Below are 9,594 nucleotides of genomic sequence, written 5' to 3'. Positions count from 1 at the left end.
GTGGGTAAATGTGGAAAAACAACAGTCCTGTTAATTGCATGGTATATCGATAGAAATCATCAATATAAATTAGGATGTTAGCTTGTTTAGATCAAAATTTGGTAGAACATATCACAGGCTGGTATAAACACCAATTATAACTGCAGGAGCAGAATTGAGACCAGTTATGATCCTTAGTTGTGGAACTGAGGTTGAGGAACTGTTAACACATCAGTCTGAACGGGCTGGTATTTCTACCACTGGACTCTCTCCCCCCCCGGTATAGAGTTCAATAGAGTGGTATAGACTGGTATAGAGTTCAATAGAGTTTTTTAAGCCATGTTGTTTAAGCCTTGCCAGATTTGGGTTTGAGTCCATATAAAGATTCTAATTTTTGATTTGTATCTAAAAATTTGTATTCGGCAAATTAAACTTATTTTATCAGGTACACCATGATAACAGTAAACCTAAACAACACAGGTAACATAGTAACGGCTATAAAAGCAAATGTGTGTGTTTATAAAGAGAAATCATTTTCAAGTTTCAGCAGTTACTAATTTGGACCAGCAGGTACCAGCAACTGTGAATCTCACTCTCTCATTTTCTACCGCTTATCCGAACTACCTCGGGTCACGGGGAGCCTGTGCCTATCTCAGGCGTCATCGGGCAGCAAGGCAGGATACACCCTGGACGGAGTGCCAACCCATCACAGGGCACACACACACTTTCATTCACTCATGCAATCACAATTTTCCAGAGATGCCAATCAACCTTCCATGCATGTCTTTGGACTGGGGGAGGAAACCGGAGCACCCGGAGGAAACCCCCGAGGCACGGGGAGAACATGCAAACTCCACACACACAAGGCGGAGGCGGGAATCGAACCCCCAAACCTGGAGGTGTGAGGCAAACATGCTAACCACTAAGCCACCGTGCCCCCACTGTGAATCTTTATATCTTAATCTAGGCATCATCATGTAAGATCAAAATTCTGTGCATTTTTTTAAAAATGATGCTCAGCAGGGATGCTGTGAAATCACTTTGAACCGTTTCAAAGTGCTCATCACTGGTGGAAACTGTCCTGCATGTTTATTAAGCAGTGATTGATTACTACCTGCCAGGGACTCAAAAACAGATGTATGTGTTAAGGTCATACTTTGTAGTGATGATAGTTAGTCAGGTGTTGCGATTTCAAGAAAAGTTCTCAAGACCATTGAGATCAAGATCATGATCTTCTCACAGTCAGAAGCCAATTAATCTTCACCTTGTCTTGGTCTTTATTGAGTCCTAAAAAATTAATGGGAGTTATAATATTTTTTTATAGCATTACATAATCAGTGTTATTCTTAAACAAGGCCTTGCTCTCTATGGTAAATAAACAGAAATTGGCTTAATAAGCAGTAATAAATAATGAAATGTAATAAACGAGCAGTTGGTTGACTTTTTGAAGAGAAAATATAGTGATGTGTCATAATAAAGTCTTGGTCTTGGTTGTAATAGGTCTTGGATTTGTCCTAGTTGTGACTGGTTTAGGTTTAGATTGGTATGAGTCTATTCTTGTCTTGTTTATATAGATTTTGGTTGCGTATTGGTTGTCTTGGTTTTACCAAACTGAAACCATAATTGTTTTGCTGTCCTTTGGTATAGGTCTTGATCTTAACTTGATCTCAGTTGGTGTGGGTCTTGGGCTTGTCTTTAAGGAAATCTTGGGTCTTTGTTCTTGATTGGTATAAGTTTGTCTCTTGTTTTGGTTCTTGGTCCACACTTGGGCAAATCTTATCTCGTTGTTATTGTTCTTGTCTTGTTGTCAGTTGGCACTATGTAGAAGTGTCATCCACATCTTATAACAGATGTATTCATATTTGAATTTATTTAATTTGGTCTCATGGTAAATAAATACAAATCCTTATATACAAAGACACAAAAAAATAAATGAACAGAAACCCACAGTTGATTCATGATTGTTCCACAGCCAGTCACATGCACTTTTCAAAAAAATCTATCAACACTTTTATTGAGCACAAAAAACACATCTAACTAACAATTTGCGAACAAAGGAAAGTCTTTTTGGTTTATTTTGATCTTTAGTTAAAAGATATTATTATGATTTAAATCTCCAATTAAGGTTTCAGTTTAGAAACTCATTGTGGTCTGCTGAAAATGTTAGCCACACACACATCTAAATTAGGTTTTATTGAAAACATTCCAAGGCATTCTCTTTTAGCAAAACACTTCCAGGGCAAAAATGGAAAACCACCCAGACAGACAAAGACCGGGCAGAGAGAGGGATGGAGAAACTGAACTATGCATGTTTCATGAAGGTGACAATCCTGTGTAGAGATACCACACCTCAATAAGGTCAGGGGGCTTTTTGTCTCAATCACAACAGCAAATTTACACACTGTTTATCTTTTTATATAGCACATGAGTAAAAGAGAAAGAGAGAGAGAGAGAGAGAGAGAAGAACAAGTATACACATTTAATTTTCTTCACGTTTGAAGAAACGTTCTTCTCCAGCCAAGTGTGTGCATGTACCTGACTCAAGCTGAATGTTTCATGACACCCATACACATATGCTTGTGAGTGCATTGTGATATCAGACAACTCTTACTCTGATTTATACCTATGTAGGTTACTCCAACCCCTGAGTGTAGTTATAGTTCTCTATGTTCTTCCAACAAATATTTTGCACATGGTATCAGTGGAAACTTGCTGTCTCATGATCCCAAAGCAATCTTGACTCTGAAGTACATATTTACATATATCTATATGTACAGCTATTTTTTTCTCACTCACTCACTCATTTCCTACCGCTTATCCGAACTATCTCGGGTCACGGGGAGCCTGTGCCTCAATATGGGCCTCAGGCGTCATCGGGCATCAAGGCAGGATACACCCTGGACGGAGTGCCAGCCCATCGCAGGGCACACACACACACACACACACACACTCATTCACTCACGCAATCACACACTAGGGACAATTTTCCAGAGATGCCAATCAACCTACCATGCATGTCTTTGGACCGGGGAGGAAACCGGAGTACCCGGAGGAAACCCCGGAGGCACGGGGAGAACATGCAAACTCCACACACACAAGGCGGAGGCGGGAATCGAACCCCCAACCCTGGAGGTGTGAGGCGATCGTTCTAACCACTAAGCCACCGTGCCCCCCGCTATTTTTTTTTTTCAAATGCAATTAACACGCTTTGATAAAGCCTTAAAAGTTGACATTGTATATGAATGGATAAAATTGTGCGTTTAACTCCAATTCTTCTGTCATCCAATTAATGACAATGTAATGGATTGTTTCAAAGCACTGGCAATGGCGACTCAATCCATAAACTGTAAAAAAAAAAAAAAAAAAGTCCTAATGATTTAATGTATTTTTTGTTGTCTATTTTAAGTTGAATTATCTCGAGCTCTCTTAAGACCCTGTGTATTATCTGTTACTATGGAAATGATAACGAATTAAAATGAACACTTTAATAAAAAAAAAAAAAGAAATGTGATTTGTATTTGAGAAAAAAAGAAGAAGACTTTATTTCTCAGTTATACATTACAGCATGTTGAACTTCTTTTCTTCGCATATCCAGAGCAAAGAGTCAGCCATGATGCAGCGATCCTTGTACAGAGAATATTAAGGGCCTTGCTCAAGGACACAACAGAGGCAGCTTGGTGGTGCAGCAACACCTCTGAAAGAAGTTGCCTCATCCTGCCATTTCTGAAAAAACATGAAATAGGATGTTGTGGTTGAAAGAAAAATCTAAACACAAGAACTTGTACTTAACATTTAACTTTAGCTCTCAGCATACTTTCTTCTATTTAAAAACATTCCATCTCTTCTCGCTATGTTTTGACTGGCACTCAATTTAAACGTAGCCATCCATAAAATTTTACCTCAATAGAGATTGATATTCCATAACTGACATGCTTGATTACAGCACATTGACTCTGTATGAGGCTACGATTCAACATACTGTTGCACTTAACAATCCTTGCCCTTTATAGCAGCTTGATCAGGAAAAGGAGTTAAGGTTTGTTTCCATTTCTGTCTCTCGTTTCCAATTTTCCACTTTGCTTTCATGGTGTCAGGACCTGATATACTGAATCCACTCTTCTCCTCCTCCCAGATCCTGAGGGTCTAGTTTGTCAACTAGCAAGAAAACCCTTTAGGATAGTTTTACAGCTATGGTGTTTGTTATTTCAGACCTGAATCATAATCATAACATGTGGATGTTCAGATCACATCCCCAGAGCACACACATGGTCTTGCACAGTAGGAGTTGTTGTGTGAGTGTCATAGATCCTTATTTCATGCATGTCAAGGAAAGGGTGTAGTATTAATCAATATTTTAAACCTATAGTTTAAAGGGCAGTATCTTGCATCCTGCTTTAGAATCTTGATGAAAAAAGAAAATAAATGTACCATATGATACAAAACAGGTCCAAGACTGGCACTGAGAGTTAACCCTTCAGTGGCTGAGTTGGTTTTCTGGCCAGGAATTGAACCCTGGCTCAGTGTCGGAGCCAGAGAATAGAGAATGAGGGGGCCTCATGTTTAACTGGGTTCACATACTATTACTATTATTAAACTTCAATAAACATAATAAAATATTAAACGTGTCACTCACTGTAAACTATAATTTATCATGACTCTAAAGTGCAAGACTCGCAAAAACACACACAAATTAGCCAGCAGCATATAACCAAACGTACTAAAGCAAAAAGGCATCTTACTTTTAGAAGAGCTGCAGGCGACGAAAGGAGGAATTAAATTTTTGAAGAACAAGGTCCTTCAACGAATGGCGAAATTTTTTCGTAAAGTCCCGCTCAAATGCAAGATGCACGAGTTGAGACTTACGAGTTTGGCTCATTGCTCATCTGTGGTCCGTAAAAACGTTCTTTAGTGCCGAGAAGGAGTTCTCACACATGGCAGTGGAGGCCCCGAACGTGACCGCAACTTTTAGCGCATCAGATATATATCGGAGATATATTGCTTTGCAACGATGCATTCTGTTTCCACAATGGTGCAATTTGTTAAATCCATAATAGGCTTCATAGACTCAACATTTAAAAACATCTCACTTTCTGGATCAAGAGCGGCAAGCGCTGCAGCCAACTTTGAATTACGTTCACTAAAACGCGTTTCCATTTCACCCAGAATGTAATTGGCTGACTATGTTAGCACTGCATTATGGGTTAGTACAATTATTATTTTTTAATTAACTTATACTCCATATTCTTTAACCAGTATTCATGGTATAATAAAAGTAATTTGTAAAACATTTTTTTAAATGATTAAGTTCGTTATTATTTTGAGAAGTAAGGGGGCACAGTGACTCAAGTGGCCGGGCCATGCCCCCCAGGGCCCGCTCGTGGCGCTGACACTGCCCTGGCTGTCGCGGAAAGAGGGTGGGGTCCAACAGCTGGACCCCAAGAGACTATATTATTATTTTATTATAATTACAGCTAATTCACTGAGACTTTTTTCCTAGATACTCCACATTAATTTAAATATGGTTGACAATATTTCTAATCGGTTAAACTGTTTCTTTACATTTTATTAAAAAGTATATGGACAGAATATTGGACGTGTTGATGTAGTTAGATTAACTTTGGGCGGTAACTTCACACCATTACAGCATCGTTCATTGTTTTACTCTAAAATACACTGATTTATTCAAAGAAATATCACATTCCCCACAGTATGGGGGAAGAAAATCTTCTGAAATTAGTTTATTTCATTGTTAGTATCTTAACTAGTACCCTTTGACCATTTTTTCCACAGGAATATTTAATTATTACAGCAACTTTTTTCTTATTATTTTTTTCTCTTGTTCTTCATCACGTCCCAATTCGAACTTTTATACCCGGCTTTTGTATACAAAAACATTTATACCTCAGCTTCCTGCAAGAACTCCATGAATTCATGGAGCATGTGCATTATCTATTATTTGGAAGAATGGAAGTAAATTAAGTAAATCAGTGATGCTCACACTTTTTCTGTACTTCCTTCCATATTAAAATAGAATACAATAAAAAAGTACCTATATAAAAATAGCTACTTCATCCGCTACAGATGTTATAGCCTCTTTTTCATTTCTCTTATAGTGTCAAGGATTCTGATGGATAGTTTTATAAATAGTGCTGTTTAATAATTCAATTTAAATCTGATTTTGGGAACGTGATGAATCCTCAATTTTTCTAAGAATGTGTGTGTTTTGGTGGTAAGTTGATCCTAGAAATGTTGTGCATTCTGTTTTTCAGGCAAATATTGTATAGCCAAAAAATAAGAATGTGCTTGCTGATGAAATTGTAAACCTTTTTCAGATCATTACTCATTCTTGGACTCAAATCCTTCACTCTGCCTGCTTTTCCTATCAGCTATTTCATTTGTAATGGCTTCGTGTTTCAGCCAGGGTCCATGAAAACATTTTGTCTTGATTATGGTGCCCTTTTCAACTGCACAGTTTAATGACCTGTCTTTATAATAAAACTGGTAAGTGCCTGTTTATAAAAGACCTACATGTTAGATTACACAAGTAATGAGGATTGGCTCTGCTACCTTGCCATTGTGCCTTTTAATACATGTAGCCAAGTGCACTTTTAGACATTTCCTAGGTGTTGAGTTAGTCCACTTTATTCCACCTTCTCTATTCTGACTGCAAACATGTTGATTAATGTTCTCTAACATTATTTCTGGATGTATCAATATTAACAGGTGTGTGTAATTGTCAGAAAGCATGGTGCCTCTGATGGGGAAAAAAACAAATACATTAGGAACAGGTATGCAGAAGTGGGAAGGGACGAGTGGGAAGGGACGAGTGGGAAGGGACTCGCTCGGGGCAATCACACACGAAGACGCAAAATAAAAACATGTGGCAAAGAACACACAAACTGCCAAAACGCGCCCTAATGTTCCGGTAGTAAAATGCCCAACCATCCCGACAGTAATTGTTCATATGTAGCAGTTTGGAAGGAGTCTCCAGTGTTAATCACTGGCAAACTGCAGTGGTTTAAGAGCTTTCCAAAGACTTTGAGAAATGCTGTCATTGGAAAATTACTGGAAAACTGATAACAATCCTATTATCCTATTTTTTTCCTTATCTGTTTCTGAGCACTGTTTTGGTTCACTTTGTCTTTGTCTGTCTGTATAAATTTTCTTGAAAATCATCATCATCATCATCATCGTCATCATCATCATCCAAAATATGGGATACTTGCATAAAATCGCGAAGTGTTTGTCAACTTAAATCCTAGTACTTGCTAATCTGTACATGTCCAGGGTTTCAGTAGTCAGAGAATCTCCTGCGCTGGAGCTAAGAAATTATTTTAAATGACAGGAAAGGTCTTAGGCCTACAAATCTAAGTTAAACTTGCATGGTAATAACAAGAAAGACCCTGGCCATAAAGAACAGGTGAATTATCTACACTGAAAAGTCAGAATGTCATGATTTCAATGCAGGAGTCTTTGTAGCAATCATCAACCGACATATTTTACATAGCTGGGTTTCACCCAGAAAGTCCTATTTATTATACAGCAGCACTCACAACAGCTAATATTTACTACACATCAAACTCTGTCTGTTGCCAACTTGCTTTATTATGATTATGACAGCATCATTAACACCAGGAATTTCAGGTTTCAGAAGTTTACAGAAGATATCCTGGGTGTAATTAGCATCCAGCCCGTGTCGAGCAAACCCAGTTAATAAACGAAAAAGAGACGAAGGTTTAAAACACATGGAAGCTATCAGTGAGGTAATGCTTAATCCCTTATCTCTTCCGTTGCCCATATTGTGTTAGCGATCTACTTTTCTGTCTTTGTGCCTTAAAACTACGTCTACTATCCAGGAAAAAAGAAAAAACAATTATTGGAAGCTGACTCCTGTTTTTTGTTGTTTTGTTTTTTCCTCACTATGATAATAGGTTGCACATGCAGTTTAACACTAGCGTTTTACAAAACAGATGTAACATTAACTCTGGGTTTCATTTGCTAAAGTTTCCATTTCTGTCCAAACACACTGTGTGTTTTATGTTGTTTTGTCTAAAGAAATATATATTTAAAAAAGGCCCTACACTTAATTAATACTTAATAAATACTTAATCTTTAATAATTCAGGGAATATGATATGAATAAGCAAACTGAACTAATGACTATCAATGTTTGTAGAATATACAGCAATTTTTAAATGAAATCTTTACAAACGTATAAATATAAACTTCACCCATTTTTGCTTTTGCTCATTTTTTCATATAAATCTACTCGTGTCAGTTGGAATAACTTTGCCATCAGGAAACTATGTTTAATATAACAGACAATATTATATAAACTCGTGTTTCGGGTCAGTTTGTTTCTAACTGTCAGTCCTTCTTAAGTTACAAAACGACTTAAGCAGAAGGTTTGAAATAAAGGAGCCACAGTTACTTCGTCTCATCTGAGCAACTCATTTTGTAGTGAGGTCAGAGTTCAGCGATGATTGAACGTCTGTTCGTTCCACACCATCGTCTCAGAAACACTAGACAACAAACATTAGCCACATTGCTAAATGGGTCAGATTTTTGTAGGAAATAAAATTAGATTCATTTATTTTGTGGATTTGATGAATTTGGTTTTGTATTTTTAAAGACACCATATGTTACAGCACTTGAAAAACATTCTTCTTTTAAACTTTTAAAAGCTATTTGCGATTCCTGATTCCCACTCAATGTTTTCAGGAACTGGCTCTGGACCGGCTGAGACCAAGAAAATAAGTGAGCGAAAAAATTTCCTCAGCTAATGCTGCTTTCTCAAACGAAATTGAAGATGTAGATCGAATATACGGTATGCTTTAACATACACGTATCAACATTTACACATGTGTAAATGTTGATTTTTCTTGATTATTTTGGTGAAAACTTTCCAATGATCTCAGTAAATATACCATATCTTATATAGAAACTATATCTTCATTAAATCCTCATATAGGTTTTAAAGTAAAAGCTGTTATTGTTTTGTGTGTGTGAAGACTGGGTAATTGTGGATTGAGAACAGTTTGACATTCAGTCATATTACTGGAAGGACATATTGTTCGTATTTGTTTTAGTCCTTACACAGCTAAATATGTGTACACACACACACACACACGTGGTCAAAACTATTAATCTTCTCTCTCCATGATCCTCGTTGCATCCTGCCAGAACTGAGAGCTGTATTCCTATTTATGTTCTTCATACACAGTATGTGTTCTTACACAAAGAACCAGTAGGATACACAAGAACTGAACAGACGTCTTGCTATAAGAAGATCCTTGTGTTCATTTGTGCACACGGAATGGTCCGAAAACTGCCCCGAAATCTGTCAAAACACATGTTACATTTCATAGTTTGTTAAAGAGCATCAAAATGAAAGCACATGTTTTGTACTGTAGCTGATAAAACAGAAAATTGCGCAGTTATTTTTGCTTCCACCAGCAGTCTGCTTCACTGAGAATGGGTTTTCCATCTGCTAGCATTGAGATTGAGCCAATCCAAACAGCAGAAATAACTATGGGGGAAAAAAATAATAATAATAAAATAAAATAATTAAAAAAAAAGAAAGCAAGTTAAAATATCTTGAATATAGTTAAAACAT

Source organism: Tachysurus vachellii, chromosome 1 (assembly GCF_030014155.1).
Source record: "Tachysurus vachellii isolate PV-2020 chromosome 1, HZAU_Pvac_v1, whole genome shotgun sequence".
Classification (NCBI taxonomy): domain Eukaryota; kingdom Metazoa; phylum Chordata; class Actinopteri; order Siluriformes; family Bagridae; genus Tachysurus; species Tachysurus vachellii.
The sequence above is the reverse complement of the archived record's forward strand: the minus strand, read 5'-3'. Positions refer to the sequence as shown.